Source organism: Stegodyphus dumicola, chromosome 6, assembly GCF_044657685.1.
Source record: "Stegodyphus dumicola isolate Sdum_Otavi_A_Nest chromosome 6, ASM4465768v1".
NCBI lineage: Eukaryota > Metazoa > Arthropoda > Arachnida > Araneae > Eresidae > Stegodyphus > Stegodyphus dumicola.
Window position 1 is genome coordinate 204,593,604 of NC_140773.1, and position 16,640 is coordinate 204,610,243.

Sequence of the window (16,640 nt, forward strand, 5' to 3'; positions counted from 1 at the left end):
GTATAAAAGACCAGATCAGCATGAGAAACCTGATGACTCGGTTCGAGAGTAACTTTAACTCCCGTTCCATAGAGAGAGGGGTGTTGATCTTCTCTGTTTATTGCTGCTTCGTAATCATGGGAGGAGAAAGAGTGATCTCCAAATTGAACTGAACAGCCAAGTTGTCTAATCAACTGATAAGCTGCGTCCTTTTCAACCGCAATAGGTAAAGGCAAGACTCCAGCTGCAACTGCAAGGGCGTTAGTTGGTGATGTGCGGAAGGCACGAGTGATATTTAAGAGAAATGGTCTCTGTATACTATTTAAATGTCGGACTTTGCGTCCTTGCATTGGTGCTGCCCAAATTGCAGCACCATATGAAACAATCTTTTCAGTTACTGTTGCATATAAAACTTTACGAAGATGTGGATTTAAGCCCCAATGGATTCCCTTCATAAGTTTAAGGCGTTGAGCAATCACAGCAGTACGCTTCTTGAGATCTAAGACATGGGGAATCCAATTGAGTTTGTCGTCGAAAATAATTCCAAGGTATTTAAGTTCACGTTTAATACGAAGACGCTTGCCATTTATGGTTATTCTCGGCTGACGAGTCATAGAACCACCCTTCTTAGGAATGATCAGAATTTGCGATTTCTCTTCAGAGATTTGCAATTTAAAATCTTCACATCTAGTCTGAAACAAAGAACAGGTCTCCTGTGAGTTTGCTTGAAATTGATCACGAGTCCTACCTCGCACTATGAACGCGGTATCATCAGCATAAGTAACCACAGTAGTATGTTCAGGCCATGGCTGCTTAAGGATAAGATCGTATGTCACATTCCAGAGAAAGGGGCTCGCACATGAACCCTGCGGGCACCCTCGAGTCTGGCATCTATGTACCAGGCCTCCATTATAGGAAATGATCAAATGTCGATCGGACAGATAATGTGCAAGAGTATTATATAAATTGCGGGGGCAATTGGCATCTCTTAACGCATATAGAACTGCCGGCCACCACAGCGTATCGAAGGCGCTCTTTAAATCCACTGAGATAAACGCTGTGTGGTGGCCGGAGAACTTATTGCGCAGGATGGTATCTTGAACTTCCTTTAAAGCATGCAGTGTTGATCTTTTGGTGCGAAAACCGTATTGAAAAGGACGCAGATAATTTGTTGAGTGCAAATGAAATCTCAATCGTCCCATAAGAAGTTTTTCAAAAGTTTTGCCAAAAGCTGACAGCAAACAAATAGGGCGATAAGAATCGGCACGAGCTGGATCACGGTGTTTCTTTAAAAATAAGATCATCTGGCCAATTTTAAAACATTGAGGAAAAGTTCCACCATTGAATAGCTTATTAAACAGGCTTTGGAAGAGACTGAGATTGGTGCTAATAATCAATTTGACAATACGATAGTCAGCACCATCTGGACCCGGTGCGCGCTTATTAGGGAGTTGGCGTAAGACTTGCCGAATTTCTTGAGTAGTAAAAATAACATCGTCTGGTGTTTGAAGACTAGAAGTTTGATTTCGAATAGTCTGATGAAAGGAGGAATCAGTTGAATTATCATCTGTAGAAAAAACCGTATCAAGGACTTCTGATAGAGTTGATTCAGTCAGGTGACTATTAGGACTAAGTGTAGGTAAAAGATGGAAAGTTGCTGGCTTAAACAGCTTGTCGGTCGCAATCTTATGATGAATACCATAAACAGATGTTGTCTTAGAACAAAATTTGCGCCAGCTAGTTAATTTGGCACGTATAATCATTTGTTTGTAACATGCTCTTTCCTGTCGGTAAAGAAGCAGAGTATTGGAGCTGATATTATTTCGACGCTCTTGCTTTAGCCGACGTCGAAGAGCTCTACATTTTTGTTGTTGAGTACGAAGCTGAGCATTCCACCAATTTAATGTACATAACTTCTTAGTGGTACGAATAGGCAAAACACTATCACATATTATTCGAATGGTAGCCATAAGATCACTAGTAAAATTTTGTAGATCTTCACGAGAATGCAGAGATTGAAGACGAGAATGATAAGAGGCCAAATTGGCTTGAATGGCTGCAGTAAACTGTCTGACCTTTCGGCCAGGTAAATTATAACGCCGTATGATGGAGGTGGCTGTAGTTCCCGCGAGTGAAAAACGTATATAGTTATGGTCTGATAGACTTAGACCCTCAATTACTCGCCAATCTTGAAGAAGAGAGGCCACAGGCAAAGTAGACAAAGTCAAATCTGGCCAATCATGTGAATGTTGACGATCAAAAGTCGGAGGAGCATCATTTGAATTATGTTTCACGAGATTAAAACTGGATATAAAATCTTCCAGAAGTCTACCCTTTACGTCCGTAGTAGCATATCCCCACGAAACATTATGAGCATTAAAATCACCAGAAAAGAGCAAATTTGGAATTTGAATTGAGGTCAGTAAATCTTGCATCGCAGAGAGCACAGGTTCGATTTCTGAAGACGGTGAGGAATAAATGGAAACCAGGAGGACTGTCAGATGATGAACTTCCAGAAGAACAGCAACAATATCTCGCTGCGCAGTGACAAGTAAAGGAGACCAGGAAGGATTACAATTGACAATAGATGCACGGGGTGGAAGTAAAGGATCTTCCTTTTGATATAGTGTCCAGTGCAGTGGAAAGCCAACCGCCTTACCATTTAGACAATACGGCTCCTGGATTAAGATGAAGTCAATATGCTCAGAAGTAGCATATTCTACAGTCTGTGCCATCGCAGCTCGAGCATGTTGAAGGTTTATTTGTACACATTCCGTCGGTAAAGTTCGTTGCAGAAGAGTGGTATTAAGATCTTTTTGTATATGATCCAATGAAGAATCAAATAGTAAGTTACCTGATGCTAGACTATAAGGATTGAAGTTAGTAGTCTCTGTTTGCCCTGATGAGCTGAACGCGACGTTGATACTCTGGACAATCGGGGTGGTAGGCGGGATGGGCGAAGTCATATCTGGTACCGTAACGATTATTGGCTTCGCCACAGTTGATACATTCAGGTGTTTGAGCTGTGCAATCTTTGAGCCCGTGATCTCCTGCACAGTAGGAGCAGTATTTTCGCTTACTCTTGCATTCTGTTTGCACATGGCCATATTGCTGACAGTAACATCTTTTAATTCCAATAAATTCAGTGGCTCTGTGTGCTTGCCAGCCGACGAAAATTTTTCGCCGACGCATGACCGCAGCAAAACCTGGGGAGTCACATTCAACAATCCATTTAATGTATCCCTTCCGTCGCTCCCTGAGACGGAATCGCATCGTGAATGCTACATGCAACATGTGCTTCTTGCATTATCTTGTTGGAAAATGGCATTTGTCAGGCCTTGATGACAGGGCACAACCACTGGTCATAAGATGCCAGAAACGTACCGATTAGCATTCACATTACCATCAATCTGAACCAGAGATGTGCGTGTCATGTACTCAATGGCTGCCCAAACTATCATACCAAATGCAGGGACCCCTAAGCCGATATCGAATACAAGAAGGGGACATGCAGTCTCCTCGCACACTCCAGACACGCATACGGCCATCAGAATATTGCATGCTAAACCGGGACTCGTCTGAGAAGGCAACATTGCGCTATTGTATCCAAATTTGTCATTCGGTGCACCAGAGTCGCCGTTTCTCTCTGTGCTGCATTGTCAAGGGAAGCCGAAGTAATGGTCGCCGTGCTGATAGTATATGCTGCTGCATGCGTCAACGCACCAAACAGGATACTGGGCGTGCTGCAAACATGCCCATTTCCTGACTAATGCTCCGTGATGTGGTTATACAGTTTTACAGCGCTGACCTCACAATATGTTCTTCTCTCGGGAATTAATCATGGGAGATCCTGCATGCCGTTCAGTATGACCCTCCCATTACAGTGGTTGAATGTCGACCAATGCGATGGAGGATATCATGGAACGATAATCCACACTCTTGATACGCAACGCTCCTGCTTCTATCGAATTCTGACACTTGCTGGTAAGCCTTTCTTACTATTATTCGAGGCATAACACAATATTCAGAGCAAACTTCAAATTTGCAAAGCGCTTTCCAAATGAGAAATTCACAAACAACTTTTCTTTTATGCAGAGCTTCAGATGTCGTTTCTCCCTCTTGCATTATCTAAATGCTCTGAAATACTAATCATTTGCCTACCCCAACCTCTTCTTCCTTTCATGTGATTTTGATGTTTATCAGATTATTCCTTCCTTGTGTTGCAATTTTAATAGCCAGCAGTGTAGAATGTCGCTTCATGGCAGAATGAAGCTACAGTTTTAAACAGGGAAAGTCAGAGCAGATGCAACATAGTGACGTTAGACTACTTCCTGTTAACTCCCCTTATGAGGATCCTGTCGGCGAGCAGTCACACAAAGGAATGATCTAGCCCTTCTATTTAACCCTATATATTTTCATCCTGGTTCTTATCTCTCCTAAAATTTTGTAACCAATTTACTGAAACACCCTGCATAGTGTAGAATTAAATATAACTTGAGTATAAGTGAGTAACCATTGTCTCACTTGTAACTTAGCAATTAAACTGTATTTACAGGGAATTAATACAGCAACAAAAAGTGCAGTTTTGACAACAAAAACTTTTCATCAACATCACCTCTCATAAACGCGTTTTAAAAGTGATCAGTATTTCTAAAAATATATATAATCATTGAATAGTCAGTCATATTCTCTAACAAGAATATGGATATCATCTGGAAGCACGAGCAAGATCTCATTGTAACATTTGTATTATTGATGAGGGCAAAAAATAAATAAATAAAAATAAACACATTAAAAAATATATGCCTAAAACACGCTTTTCCTTATTACAAATCTTTAATTTTTTAGAGTGGCAGTCTTTGAAAAATTTCATTGTAACATGTGGATAACTGAAGGGGACAGAAAAATTAAATGCGTTAATTGCTTGGTTACATTAAATTGCTTGGAATAAAAAATATACACGTTTTCCTCACATAACTTTTAAGTCTGAGAGATTGGTTTCTAAAAAAAATCTGGTAATTTTTTTTTTTTTTTTTTTTTTTTTTTTAAATTGTAACCTGTAATATGTAAAACTGTTTTTGGGGAAGAATATTTCTTTTTCAAAATTTGTTTATGTAACTATTCCTCGACGAAAAGGCAGTGTAAAGATTATTATCAAAAGCGGGTGCATATCAAATTTCACTATATATAATGATTCAAATTTTAGCATTTTTACAAATAGTAATTGCAAGCAAGTGTTCCTAAATTAATGCCTTTATAACATAAATGGTATCGTTTTGATATCCCCATTCGGAAACTTAACATGTGTCTGTAAAGCAGTATGTGTATGCTCCCCCAAAATGTTACTGAATTTATCAGATAATTTTGATGGGATTAACCATTCGAGAGATATTTAGTTGTGCAATTTTTGGAAACTATCATTTATGATAAACCGTTTTGGACACTATTTTTCCAAGAAAAGAGTACTTTCTGCTTCATTTACAAATGTAGAAGTATATCTTTTGACTACTCATTTAAAAGATATTTATATATGTAAGAAAAATATCAGATTTTAATTATTTATTCGAGTTGATGCCCGAATAATTCAGTAAAATGATAATAAATAATTTTTCACATGACGCTTCTTGTTATATCTGCTTGGCACTATGCCTTGAAAGCTTCTTTCTTTTATCCTTTTAAATCAAATTATGACATTGCAACAAAAAGAATTTCTTGCTTACAAATTTACTGATTTACTCTGGCACCAATTTAAATTAACACCAAACACCAGTGAATTTAAGCAGTAGGTAATTTTGATATTTCAGATGATTTTACGTTTTCAAGACTCAAGTGTAATTTTTCATCGCTGGCTAGAAAGAATGTGAGGTCAAGCCTCACATTTCAATTTCCATTACTTAATCTTTATCGATCTCGCCCCGTGATGTAAAAGATAGTGCCTGACCAGTTTTTACTCTGACGTTGGGATTACCATCACTTTCAGTTGATTTAGTTTTGTTTTTTTAACTATGGCAAAGCACATGAGGGGTATCTGTACAAGGGGAGAAATGCCTTTGTGGAGGACTTTCTAAGGGAAACTAGCTCGTATCCACACTACACATCCATCATTTTTGGAAGTCTGTAGAGTATAGGTTGCCAGCGCACATCTCTCTCTTTGCCACCACAGCTGGGCATTTTGTAAAAATATTGTGAAGGCTGCATGCAACATAAAATTTGCATGAAAGGCACTACATGATTGAATATGCAAATGATTAGTATTTCAGCACATGCACACAAAGCAGGTATGAGTAAGTATATAAAATAAATAATAGGTGTATAAAATAAATAGGAAGATTGCAGAGCAGGTTTTTCATTTGGAAATTGCATTTGAATATATGTTATTTGTGTAAAGATTGTTATGCCTCATGTAAGAAAGAGAAACAGAAACACCTACTAGTCAGAATTTGACAATAGTAGAACGGTAGCCTATTGGGACTACGGCTTACTGTTCTACAACATTGCTGCGCATGCTCAGGATCTCATGACTGACAGGAAATGTGGAATCAAAGGGCCATACTCAGGAGGACAGACATGTTGTCCTCTCGGCCTTTCTAGATCCTTTAATATAACATACACATACAATATAATTCAATTTATAGTAATTCTGGACATTCTAGAAAAAGCCTGAATACACAGCTTTCAACTGCATATCCATATAAGACACTGTTTCTATGAAATAACATTGCATGTTGGAAGGCAAATCATGTGAAACAACCACACATAGTTTCATCTCTTTTATATATATTCCATAAATATACAGAGATAGATGAGGTTCTCTGTTTCAAAGTAAGGTTGTTTAAGAGATGCTCAGATCCCACACTTTTCCCCCTCATGTTTGACAATGCTTGATTTTATTATGCTGCTATGATAGTTAAATACCTTCAGATACAAGATATTATTTGAATAGATTGACTGCTGTGTTTCCTAGGCTAGTTTTCATATGTCTCTTACAACATCCACTGTGTTGTGGCTTGCCAAGACAGAGCACTATATCTTCCTTTTTGCTTTTTATTCAGTGTGTGTTACATAGACAATTTATACTGAATTATACAGAGGATTTATATTACTTTGGAAATAGTGCGAGTGAATCATTTGGGTTGCAGTTCAATGCTTTATCAAGGATGATAGGTTTAATTTCAGGAAACTGAGGTCAAACAATAGAGAGTTAAAAATGCTGTGGATAAAAAATGGACTTTGCTGTGGTGATTGACATAGTTTGGATTTGGCAGTTGAAACTCCTACGGTTGAATTACACTCCTAGTAAAGATGAGTTGTTGTTGTAAGTGAAAAGATTTAGCAAATTCCTGAAAACATTGCAAAAAACAAGACATGTGTTTTATAGACATTAGCAAAAATCTTTTATTCCTATTGCTTTTGATTGCACCATTTGTGATTTGTATAAAATTTGAGAGAGAATGTTCAAATGGGATGAAAAATTGCCAGAAGACTTGCCACAAAAGTGGATTACATGGTGTAACAAAATTGGAAAATTAATGGACATTACTACTTCAAAATACTGTTTTCTGGATTGTAAGAATATGCAAACAGAGGTGCATGTGTTTTGTGATGTTTCACCAAGTGCTTAGGAAATAGTTGTTTATTTTAGACATTGTGAGAATAGTGGGAGTTATAGGGTGTCCACTGTTGGAACTAATGGCTATGGTGATAGGTGCTAGAACAAGAAATTATCTTAAGAATGTTTTCAAGGATCAGAGAATGGTGAAGCAGTTCTTGCATTGTGTGAAGCAGTGGGTGAAGAGAAGTGCTAAGAAATGGAAACAGTTTGTAGTCAAATAGATTGTGGAATTTTGCATGATTGAAACGATTGTCTGCCTGAAGCTAATCCCTCAGAATTGCTTACTAGAAAAATCTCAGCTGAGAAGTTGTTACTTAATGCAAAATAGTGATCAAGTCCAATTTGGCTTTGCAGAAGTTATTAGAATTGGCCTAAATAATGTGTTACAGGGTTACCTGATATAGACAGTGTGGAAATACTAAGAGAGAAAAGGAAGGATTCGGTTAAAAATTTTATAGTTCAATTGGAATTAATTCAGCAGGTTTGGAACAAATTTTCAATTTGGAGCAAATTGCAGAGAACTGTCGTGGGCTGTTTAAGGTTTATCATAAATGTGAGGGGAGGATAGGATTTTGACTAGTTTCTTAGAAAGAAGAACTAAAAGAAGTGCATGATATTATACTCAAAGCAACCCAAAGAACTGACTATAAAGAAGAAATAGTTACTATAGAAAAAGAGAAAGTGTTAAAGAAGAGTTCTTTAATTTATTTAAATCTAATTTTGCACAAGAGTGGGTTTATTACATGTGGAAAGAAGTTTAAGAAATGTCAGTTTACCAAAGTCTGTGAAACATCAGATAATATTGTCTAAGAATCATCCTGTTAAAAAATTATTAGTGAAATTTTATAACCTTAACTACATGCTTAGAGAAATATAATTAGTCTGCTCTGCGATGAAACAAAAATATCAGATTACAGAAACAAAGACAACAATACACAAAGAAGTACAAAAATGGGTTATCTGTACCAGATTTTGCTTTATGCTTTGAAACAAATGATGGCAGACTGAAGCTTTGTGAGAGTGGATCCCAGAAGAGCATTTTTCAAATGTAGTGCTGATTTTGATGGACCATTTCTGATCAGACCTTGACATGGTAGAAGAGTTAAGCCACTGAAAATGTATGTTTGTGTGTTTGTATGCACCACAATGAAGGCTATCCATTAGAGCGTGTTAGTGCACAGGCATGTATAGCAGCACTAAAGCAATTCATTGCTTTACTAGGAAAGCCAGTTGAAATATTCAGCAATTGTGGACAAAATTTTACCTAGGCAAAGAATTATTTAAAAGCCTGTACAACAAAGACAATTGGTCACTTACTTGACCAATGAAAAACATTAAATGGACAATGAATGTTTCATCAGCCCATCATTTCGGATGCCTACGAGAAGCCGCCTGAGGACTCAAATGATTTTTTTTCTCATAACAGCAGATAACTTCATTATTAGTTCAGAGTTGAAAAGTATTCCTGAAATGATTTTACCAATCAGAAAATTTCCATCCATGAACACTGAAAATTAGTCATGCAGATTTCTCATCATTTTGGAAATTCAAGTCAAAAGACTACTCGACTCAGTAGTAAGTGTGCAGCAAGTCAAAAATTCCCACTGATATGTGAATGCAGCGTTGATTAAGGATAAAAACTTGCTGCTCATTAAGATGAAAATGGCAAGGGTAATTCACATCTATAAAGGAACTGATGCTAGAGTAATCACAGTGAACTTAAAAACTGTCTGAGGTAAAATGAAGAGATTAATCTATACTTTGGTCCAACTTCTCATGGATGATTCATTGATTTACTTCTTTAATTTACCTCATGTTTCATACTTATAGTTTTGTTTAATTTTCATTTAAGCTGATGGCACGGTCATACGCAAGGACGAAGCTAGAGGGGGACATCTGTTCCTGAACACTGTATCCAGGAGGTGCCAAACAAATGTTACGAAATGTTAGAATTAAATATTTTCCATTCTTAGAAAGCCGTAGGGGGCACAAAATCTAGCTACGAATCAAAACCCTAGCTACGACTCTGGTCATATGGGCCAGCATATTACAACATCCACTGTGCTGCAGCCTTGCTGGGATAAGGTGTTGTATCTTCCTTTTTGTTTTGAAATCAGTGTATGTATAGTTAAAACAAACATGTCTGTAATTGTGCTCTTAATTTTTTCTAAGCATGGAGCTTGATGTCCAGCTTCCTGCACAAAGAGATAAATAAAATTCAAAATAGATGAGTTGTGGCTTACTAGCTCTCTCCTCAAGAACCTTTAGGAGCTCATATCTGCAATCTCAAAAAAATGACATTTGATTTCATTGAATAATTAATTATACCTTTGAAAATGGAAGTGAAACAGTTTTTCATTTTTTAAATTCTACGAATATTTTGTCATTAGCATCAATATTTTAGAACTGTTCAACTTGAAAAGAAGATAATAAGTCTTTTTAAACACTTATCTCTCTATTTTTTGTGTGTGGGTGTGTCTTGTAACCAGTTTTTAATTCAAATAAAAAATAGTTTTTATTTTCCTTAAATTTTTAACATGATTGTTTGATTTCACCTATACAGTCAAAAGTCTTTAATTCGGATGTCCATTATCCGGAATGATCTATAATCCGGACCTCAAAGCTACAAACTTTCTGCGCATGTGCATAATACGTTTACGCATGAGCGTTTAATGTATAACAGACGATATAAGCTGTGGTGATCGCGATAAGGGGCGCGCCTTGTGCCCTCCGATAAGTGTGGCAACCCTAGAGGAGAAGTTTCTTACGAGTAGCGAGCAGAGCGAAACAGGCAGGCTGTCGGGCAGTGTGCGCGAAGTTCCGAAATAAAGCTTAACTTTTATTGTGCACTATGTCTTGTTAATATTTATATGAATGCAGTAAGAACATAATCTGTGATATGGAATTTGAGGATTGGTGGTAAAAACATAACTGGAAATCACCATAAAGCTAAGCTAAAATTATCTAATTATCTATTTCAGTTAATGCTGCAGATTGTGTTGTTCCTTAATCTTCTAGTTGGATCTGGCTTATTATTTTTTGCAGACTGTTAGAACAATTTTATAAAAGTAAACTTGAACTTTCGATTATGTCAAAAATAATTTCCGATTCTGGAGCTGCCAAAGGATCTACAAAGCGAAAGCGTGTTTCGATGCCCATCAAACAAAAAATGGAATTGCAGCAAAAAATGGATAAAGGCATATCCTTTTTTTCTCTAACCATTCCGAAATCTGTTTATCAATTTCATGCTGCTCTGTGGGGGGGGGGAGCAATGAACTGGAAGTTGATCTGTCAGCACTATCCTTATCTTCAGGGCAGATGTTTTTATTTTATTCAGCTTATAATTCCTTACTAAATGTAGTATTTCATCTCGACGTACTCCGTCTTTGAAATGATTTAAATCAAATTCCTCATCATTATAAATATCACGAATACACATCAAATGGTTTTCTGGTTGCAATTTTCTAATTTTGACTATGCGTAATGTATGATTTACGCATGTGCGCGTTGAAAGAAATGTTTAATAAAGTAAACAATTAAATATTAAGCTTTTTTTTTTTTTGTAAATTTTGATACCCTGTAGAGCATAAATGCTCTTTATTTCATAAATTATGGTTTCATATTTTTAATTTTATAATTTCTGCATGCCATCTTACCAGATTTAAATTGATGATCTATAATCCGGAAAAACCGATAATCCAGAATTGTCGAAGTCCATTATCCGGAATGATCTATAATCCGGACCTCAAAGCTACAAACTTTCTGCGCATGTGCATAATACGTTTACGCATGAGCGTTTAATGTATAACAGACGATATAAGCTGTGGTGATGGCGATAAGGGGCGCGCCTTGCGCCCTCCGATAAGTGTGGCAACCCTAGAGGAGAAGTTTCTTACGAGTAGCGACCAGAGCGAAACAGGCAGGCTGTCGGACAGTGTGCGCGAAGTTCCGAAATAAAGCTTAACTTTTATTGTGCACTATGTCTTGTTAATATTTATATGAATGCAGTAAGAACATAATTTGTGATATGGAATTCGAGGATTGGTGGTAAAAACATAACTGGAAATCTCCATAATGGTAACCTGGACTGTGTTAAATCAGGCCATATGAACAGTTCTCAAGCACTTTCGGTTTTGACTACAAGCCATCACTCAAGATCTCCAAACCAGAAGTAATGGATTACATCGGTTTTCGTCCTCCAAATCACAGATGAGTAGTAATTATAAATCATTTTATAATTCTGTTTTCTACTTATCATTTAATTTCATTTTCTTTAGTTAAATTTTTGCTTTTATTTTGGCTTAAAAACCTTGCACAATGTCCGATGTTCATGCCGTTCAAATTCCGGTTTATAAGCGATCAGACCCATCTTTATGGTTTATTATGTGTGAAAGTACCTTTGCTCTTGCCACCCCCAAACCTATCACAGAATCCATTACTAAATATCATTATGTAGTTGCTCATCTTCCTCCAGATATTGCATCAATAGTACGGGATTTACTTATGAAACCAGACCCTATTGATCCATATACAAAGCTTAAAACTGAGTTAATAAATCGTTCGGGAGAATCTTCTCAGCTAGAAATTCGCCAATTATTATCTGGAGAAGAATTAGGTTCTCGAAAACCTTCCGATTTGCTTAGAAATATGAAACGTCGAGCAGAATCTTTAAATGTTCCTGATAACTCAATGTTAGAATTATTTCTTCAACGTTTGCCTTTGACTGTTCAGTCTATTTTGGCAGCGGTTTCCAATTTAACTGTAGATAAAGCTGCAGAAATTGCCGACAGAATTTTAGAAGTAAATCCAACCCCAGGGACTTGTGCCGTTTCTTGCACAGTCGATCAGTCTCTTGAGGATAAATTATTTAAACAAATAGAAAAATTCAACAAACGTATTGATCGCATTTTTCTTTCTCGTGGTCGCTTGCCAAATCGCGGAGATCGCAATAAGGAAAGAAGCAATTCCAAAAAGAGAGATTATTCTGTTTGCTGGTATCATAGACGTTTTGGGAAAAAGTGTAGAGATGACAAATGTACAAAACCTTGTTCATGGCAGGGAAATGAAACCAGCAAAGTATAGAGGCGACTTATTCTTTGCCTCAAGTTTCACGTCGCCTGTTCGTTCGTGACCGTAGAACAAACCTTTCATTCTTGGTCGATACCGGCTCTGACGTGTCCTTACGTCCAGCAAATAATTCTCAAAAATGGAATTCGTCCCAACAAACACTTTTCGCTGCTAATTCTTCTACTATTCATGTTTATGGTGAAAAAACACTTTCTTTGGATTTCAAATTAAGACGACAGTTTACATGGACTTTTCTTATAGCAAATGTTAGTACACCCATTTTTGGAGCAGATTTTCTCCATTTCTTTGAATTGGTGCCTGATCTCAGAAACAAATGTCTCAAAGATTTAAAAACGCATTTTAAAACCGTCGGTTGCATGAAAAATGCAAGTATTTATTCAGTAAAAACTGTATTTAGTGATACACCATATCACAAAATTTTAAAAGAATTTCCTTCAGTTACTAGATTACCAGATCCTAACCAACCTGTTAAACACAACACCGTTCATTATATCATAACTAAAGGTCCACCTGTGGTTGCAAAACCTCGTCGGTTAGCTCCAGATCACTTAAAAGTAGCAAAACAAGAATTTCAAACTATGATGCAATTGGGGCATTTGAGACCTTCGAGCAGCAATTATGCATCCCCACTTCACATGGTTCCAAAAAAGGGAAGTCTGGAATGGAGACCTGTAGGAGATTATCGAGCATTGAACGCTCAAACAATAAAAGACAAATACCCTATCCATGCTTAGCCGATTTTACTGCTGCATTGCATGGTACTAAAATTTTTAGTCATGTCGACCTGATTAAGGCATACCATCAAATACCAATTAACCCAGCCGACATCCACAAAACCGCCATATGCACACCATTCGGTTTATTCAAAAGTACCCGTATGCAATTCGGCTTATGCAATGCATCCGCGACTTTTCAACATTTTATAGATGAAGTCACGCGGGATTTAGAAGGTGTTTACGCTTTCGTCGATGACTTGCTCATAGCCTCTAAAGATTCTGAGGAACATTGCAGGCATTTGAAAGCTTTATTTTCCAAACTTCAGGAATATGGACTTTGCATAAATGTTTCAAAATGCACCTTTGGTCAAACGTCTATTGATTTCTTAGGTTTTCACCTTAGTGAAAACGGAATTGAACCCCTTCCTGACAAAGTCAAATGTATTTTAGATTTTCCTCAACCTACCACTCTCACTCAGCTTCGCCGATTTTTAGGCATGTTTAACTTTTATAGATGTTTCATACCTAAAGCAGCACATATTCTTTCTCCCTTAATAAAATTGTTAGAGGGCTATATTAATAAAAAGAAATCTCGTTCTCGTGTTCAGGATTTATCCCCACAATTAAATTGGAACGAGAATGCTGAACAAGCCTTTATTGCTGCCAAAAATCCCATTGCTCAGGCTACCCTTTTGAGAGACCCTATTCCCGGAGCCCAGCTAAGCATCTGGGTAGATGCCTCAGACGTCGCAATAGGCGGCACACTTATGCAGTTGTCTCAACAAACATGGGAACCTATAGCATTTTCTATATGAAACTCAATAAAAGTCAACAGAAATGGTCCGCCTACGATAGGGAATTATTTTGAATTTATTCTGCAATTAAGAAATTCCGACACATGTTAGAGGGCAGAAATTTTATAATTTATATGGATCAAAAACCGTTAATGTACGCTTTTAAACAGAACCCTCATAAATGTTCACCTCGACAATTGCGCCATTTAGATTTTATTTCTCAGTACTTTACTGATATTAGGCATGTGTAAGGTTCGAAAAACGTCGTTGCTGACGCTCTTTCAAGAATCGAAATTGATTCCATAACAAAATCTCCATTTTTGGATTTTAAAAAAATTTCGGAAGCTCAATGGCATGATCTAGAGGTACAAGACCTTCTCAAAAACAACACATCATCTTTGAAACTGGAATTTAAACCGTGCCAATATTCTGATGGTAATATTCTTTGTGACATATCAATGGACATTCCTTGTCCATTTGTTCCAAATTCCTTTCACAGACTCATCTTTAATCATCTGCACAATCTCTCACATCCAGGAATTGCAGCTACTACGAAGCTTATTTGTTCTCATTATGTATGGCCCGATATGAAACGTCATATCAAAAATTGGGTGAAATCCTGTGAATCTTGCCAAAAATCGAAAATTACTAGGCATACTAAAGCACCACTGGGCACATTCTCTCTTCCTGATGCACGTTTTTCAGAAATCCATATGGATATCGTCGGACCGTTACCTCCATCAGAAGGCAACGTGTACCTTTTAACTCTCATAGATAGATTCTCCAGATGGCCTGAAACCATTCCCATCCCGGATATGAAAACGGAAACCATTTGCAGAGCCATCTTCAACTGTTGGATATCTCGTTTTGGCTGCCCATCGATCATAACTACAGACCAAGGTTCTCAAATGAGATCCGCACTTTTTGCAGAATTTACGCGCATTTTAGGTACGAACAGAATCACAACAACAGCCTATCATCCAATGTCCAACGGTATTGTTGAACGATTTCATCGACATTTAAAATCTTCTCTCAAGGCTCACGAGACCAATAACTGGACTGAAACACTACCAGTTGTTATGCTTGGTATTCGGACAGCCGTAAAGGAGGATCTACAGTCATCTTGTGCTGAACTGGTGTACGGCACAACTCTCAAGCTGCCTAGTGATATGATAACGTCATCTAAGATATCTTCGTATGATACACAATTTATCACGAATCTTCGGCGTAGAATGCAACAATTGAATCCAACAGCAACATCTGCACATTGCCAAGAAAAATGTTACGTAAGTGCTACCTTAAAGTCGTGTACGCATGTATATTTACGTGTCGATCGAGTAAAGCCACCTCTGTGCCAACCATATACAGGTCCGCATAAAGTCCTTTCTAGAACGGACAAAACTTTCACAATTGATATTAACAGTCTGAAATCTACTGTGTCTATAGACCGTGTGAAACCAGCCTATTTGCTTTCGGACTCTAATTTGCCTGAACTGAAAACAAATAAAGACTTAAAGACAGTTCAGCAGAATAAATCTCCAAATGAACTCTCTAAGACACAAACTGTCACCAGATCAGGAAGACATGTTCACTTCCCTAAGAAACTTGCTTCTTACGTAACAATTTAAAACATTTTTTTTTTAAATTCATATCTTAACATATTTCTTGTTATTTCATGTTTATTATATGTGTCAATACCTTGTTATATATTGAATTGCATTTTGATCTTTTCTAATTTTATATTCTAATTTTGTAATCATGTAAAAAATACCCGACAGTACGGATCCTCTGAGATAATTTCATAACCTATGTCGTTCCTTTGAATAGCCATTAAAGAAACTGGGGGGAAACTCTGTGGTGATGGCGATAAGGAGCGCGCCTTGTGCCCTCCGATAAGTGTGGCAACCCTAGAGGAGAAGTTTCTTACGAGTAGCGAGCAGAGCGAAACAGGCAGCCTGTCGGGCAGTGTGCACGAAGTTCCGAAATAAAGCTTAACTTTTATTGTGCACTATGTCTTGTTAATATTTATATGAATGCAGTAAGAACATAATCTGTGATATGGAATTTGAGGATTGGTGGTAAAAACATAACTGGAAATCACCATAAAGCTAAGCTAAAATTATCTAATTATCTATTTCAGTTAATGCTGCAGATTGTGTTGTTCCTTAATCTTCTAGTTGGATCTGGCTTATTATTTTTTGCAGACTATTAGAACAATTTTATAAAAGTAAACTTGAACTTTCGATTATGTCAAAAATAATTTCCGATTCTGGAGCTGCCAAAGGATCTACAAAGCGAAAGCGTGTTTCGATGCCCATCAAACAAAAAATGGAATTGCAGCAAAAAATGGATAAAGGCATATCCTTTGTTTCTCTAACCATTCCGAAATCTGTTTATCAATTTCATGCTGCTCTGTGGGGGGGGGAGCAATGAACTGGAAGTTGATCTGTC